This window comes from Mustela lutreola, chromosome 2 (assembly GCF_030435805.1).
Source record: "Mustela lutreola isolate mMusLut2 chromosome 2, mMusLut2.pri, whole genome shotgun sequence".
NCBI lineage: Eukaryota > Metazoa > Chordata > Mammalia > Carnivora > Mustelidae > Mustela > Mustela lutreola.
The window spans coordinates 88,778,534-88,783,649 of NC_081291.1; positions in this window are offsets into that span (position 1 = coordinate 88,778,534).

Below are 5,116 nucleotides of genomic sequence, written 5' to 3' on the forward strand. Positions count from 1 at the left end.
CCTAGATATCTTCGCACTGGGGAATTCTTAGTAAGATTGAAGATCTATATATAGAAACAAAACCTATTCCTAACGTGTGTGCCTATCAGGGGACAGGCAGGAGGGAATTGTCATTTTGTCTAGTCACTCGGGCTCTAAAATGATGAGGTTTCTTGGTAAAATAACAATACTACTAGATCACGCTTACATACTGAACTTTCAGACAATGTTCTAAATACATTTTAAGCGTATTTAATACTCACAACCACCCTATGAGATCAGTACTATAATTATCCTCATTTTATAGGATAAGCTGAGAAACTTAGAAACACAAGTTCAACAACCTGCCCAAGGTCGCACACCTAGTAGGTAATGACACAGGCAGTCTGGCTCCAGAACCTGGGTTCTTACCCTATATACTCTATTGCTATTTTATGTATAAAAAGTGGTATTTTTTATATGAAGCATGACATATGTGTGTGTGTGTGTATGTGTGTTTGTGTGTATGAAACACAATTATTAAAATTTTGAGAAAATGAAAACTGGAAGAAGAGAAAAGGAAGAAGTTCTATGAACTTCTTGTCATGAGCCTTTGGGGATATTTGGTTTCAATCATATTTATATGCATATTTTTTATTTGTTGTAGTTCTAGGATTCTGATTTTTTTATCTTATTATATCAGAAGTATTTCCTCTGTTGTTAACAGTGTTCATGATGCTCATTTTTAATACCTGCATAATATTACATAGACTGGGTATATTACTCACTTGACAAGTCTCCAGTTGTTAGCTATTTAGGTTATTTCCAGCAGCCCAGGGCAGGTTCAAGTGCAGGTTGTGTAGGCAGAGAGCCTGGTTCAAATGTCTGTTTCTCTACTCACCAGCTACATATTCTTCAGCAAGCTACTCAACCTCTCAGTGTTTCAGTTTTCTCATCTGTAAAATGAGGATATTAGTAGTAACTACTTGGGTTTCTGGGACGATAGACTGCATTAATTGTAGTAAAGCACTTAAAACATTGTACAGTTATCAGTATCGTGAGTGAGTCTATAGTAAACATCTTTATACATAAAACAATTCATATTAAAAAAAATTATTTCCTAGGGGTGCCTGGGTGGCTCAGTGGGTTAAGCCTCTGCCTTCGGCTCGGGTCATGATCCCAAGGTCCTGGAATCGAGCCCCACGTCGGGCTCTCTGCTCAGCAGGAAGCCTGCTTCCCCTATCCCTCTGCCTGCCTCTCTGCCTACTTGTGATCTCTCTCTGTCAAATAAATAAATAAAATCTTAAAAAAAAATTATTTCCTTAATAGATATTCCCAGATATAAGGCTACCAGGTCAAAAGAAAGGAATCTTGTTTGTTCTAATATCTGATTTACACTGCCAAAGAGTTTCCAAAAAGTATTACATAGATTTCTATGCCACTAGTTACAGAAAAAGAAACCACTTTCCAGTGTACTTTGCTGACTTTGGGTATTAATATTAAATCTTCTATTGCTTTGCCTTCTCCTTCATCAATCTGTTCTTCAGCTGTTTCTAGTTTGCCCTTAAACCCATCCACTGAGTTAGTTTCTGCCAGTTTGTTTCTCAGTTCCAGAATTTCCATTTGATTTTTGTCATAGTTACCAATATGCCAAAATTCCCCATCTTCTCATCTAATTTTGTTAATTTATTAAACACAGATATTTTAAAGCTTATTATCTGGTCTGTAGGTGTGGCTGGTAATTTTATTGCCAGACATTGTGTAATGAAAAATTGTAGAGATAATTTGAGCCTCTGGGTGATCACATCTTTGTCAAGTGGGGTTCTACCTTAGCTTCTAACAGGTAGTTAGAAGCTATATAAGAGATCTCTTTTGGATTCCTGGCTCCCTGGGTTCTCTGCTTCTCAAATCCTCTCTGCCCTGAATCTGTGATGCTTTTAAACAAATATTTGCTAGATTTTATACAGGTTTTCAACTTTTTCTCAGAGGATAAGTTGATCTAAATGAAAATAATCTGTAACAGCTGGGAATGTAAATCCTTGACATTAATTTTAAAATAATTGATTAAACCTAAATACAGCTTATTTTTGTTTTAGTGTATATTTAATTGATTATTAGTAAGGCTGAATGTTCTTACTTTTTTGCAAATATGTTATATATCATCTTTTGTGAAATGTGCTTTTAGTGTTATCTCTATATTGGCTAAATATAATTCTATTTTTATCTCATGTATTAGTTGTCAGCTGTGGAGTTTGTATGAGCTTCTCTTAATAACATGATTATTGATCCTTTTGTAATGTTCAAATAATAGTCCCTTGCCTACTGCTTGTTTGTTTTATTGCTGTCTTAATATAACCAAATCTATTTTATCTTTACTTTGAGATTTGTTACAGTATTTTAAGCCTATAAAAACAAATTCTTTAGATTTCCTACAGTTTGAGTTTTGCTATTTTATATGTGTATCATGAATATATAATTGATTTTTTCAGTTAATCACTCCATATCTTATAAAATATTTGTGTTCTGACATTATCAAATATTCCATTATTATATAAAATATGATTTATTTTGACCATATATTTTGCCTCATTAATTTATTTTGGTGTCAGTATCACATGGTTTTAATTATTATAACTTTAAAATATATTTTAATATATTTGATATGATTAGCCTGTCCTCATTACTTTTCTTCCTCAGAACTGATTTCTACTATTCTTTCCTACTTTCTTTTCCAGATTTATGTTAAAATCAAGTTCCTCTCACTGTACAAAATGTGAAAAACAAAAGAGGCTTTATTACTAGATTTCCCATTATGTCTATACTTTGGAAAGAATTAACAATTTTTTAGATTTATTTATTTTAGACAGAGGGAGAGGGAAGGGCAGAGGGAAGTGGGAGAGAGAATCTCAAGCAGACTCCCCGCTGAGTGAGCCTGAATCAGGGCTTGATCTCATGACCCAGAGATCATGACCTGATCTTGACCTGAGCTGAAACCAAGAGTGGCATACTTAACTTTTAAGTGCCACCCAGGTGCTCCAAGAACTTATAATTTTAAAATGTTATTTTTAAAACCAGAAACCAATCTTTTGACTAATTTAATTTTTTTATAGCTCTCAAAAGTTTCATTTAGATAGGTAACATATTTCCATTTAAACTCAGTTTTATATATTTTGTTGCTCTTGTAAAATAAATCTTTTAGAGGTTTATGTTTAAGCTAATGGTTGCTAATATTTAGAAATTCTACTGATTTATGTTAATAGTCATATGCTTGCCAATATTTTACTAATTTTGTCTATTCACACTTTTATACACTTCTTTGGGTTTTCAAGATATAAAAATATTTTTCCAGTCATAATGATGGTTTTCCAAAATATTTTTGAAATAATAAAAATAAATAAATTTCCAAAATATTTTTCCAGTCATTCTTTATAGGTCTTCTTTCTTTATTACTTTAAAAAAAGATTTTATTTATTTATTTGAGAGAGAGAGAGACAGCACAATGGGGCAGGGAGGGCAGAAGGAGAGGGAGAAGCAGACTCTTTGGGGAGCAGGGAGCCCAACTAAGAGCTCGATCCTGGAACATCGGGACTATGGCCTGAGCAGAAGGCAGATGCTTAGCCAACTGAGCCACCCAGCTGCCCCCAAGTCTTCTTTCTTTAGTGTTTTATTATATTGATAAGGGCTTTAAAAGTGTTTAATAACATTATTATGGCAGAACCATTATACCAACTTTTACCCCATCCTTGTTTTTAAACATGTATATGTCTAGTTTTTTTAAATTAATCTTGACTATTAGTTAAAAATATTTATTATGCTAAAAATAGTTTATCTTTTCTTCTTATCTTTTTATCAGGAACAAGTATTAAATTTTATCTAACACATTACAAACAATCTATGAAAATAATCATTTACTTCTTATTTAATGTACCAATACAAAATATTTCATTAGTTTAGTTTCTAATTTTGTAAACTTTTGCACTGCTTGGGTATACATTATTTTTATTATTTTGCTGTGATGAGCTCTACTGACTTTTTAAAAAGTGCATTAAATTGTATTAGGTTTAAGCTTATTTAAGGCATTATTTTTTCAGTGTCATTATCCCTTTACTAATATTATAATAACAATAGTTACAAAATAGTCCTTTTTGTCTTATTTATGGTTTTTTGAAAAAAATTCTGCTTGTGACCATGTTAGGCTGCAAATTTTTGTTCTTTTAGAAAGTATTTCTATGTCATTTTTCTTTAAATATGACTCTTAAGCACCACCAAATCATAAGACCTTTATTTTAATTTAATGTGAAGATTTTTCCATTTGAATAGAGAAATCTAAGACATTTATACTTGTCATAATTTCTAGCTTGATTGTACTTATTTGATACTTTCTTCTCAATAATTCCTTATTGTTTCGTTTCCATTTTGTCTTTTGAACTGTTTTATCTCCTACAATTATTTATAAAATAGATATTCTTCTTCCCATTGAACTAGTATCTATATTAAATTATTCACAACTACCCCTAAATGTATTCTTAGCTAATGATTTAAAAATAAAGCAACAGGGACGCCTGGGTGGCTCAGTTGATTAAATGTCTGACCCTTGATTTCAGTTCAGGTCAAGATCTCATGGGTCATGCGTTTGAGCCCTGCATTAGGCTCCCTGGTCAGTGGGGAGTCTGCCTGAGATTCTCCCCCTCTGCCTGCCCCCGCCGCCGTTCTCCTGCCATGTGGTCTCTCTCTAAAAAATAAATAAATAAATAAGCTTTCGTTTTCTCCATCTCCTCTTTCCACATTGTGGTTATTAGTTTCAGACTCTTCTTTTAAAATTAAAAACAAAAACAAAAACAAAAAACAACCTCCTTTTAGGATTAATTTATTAGAAACATTGCTTCCTTAGAAGAAAAATATCTAGTCATTAATATCAATTCTTAGTTCATTTCAATTTTCCCTATATTTGATTCCTTTATTACTTCATCTTGACCCTGAGTGCTTAGTTAGCCCTAAGCTTTTTTCCTGGAATCTTCTAGTTTTGATTTTTTTTATACATCTGACCACTTAGTGATCTAAACAGTATCTCTTTGCAACTTTTGCAGAAAGTACTCTGAGTTGTTATACCTTCTGACACTTTCCTGATGTAAAAATGTTCTTCTGTTGCTTTTATGTA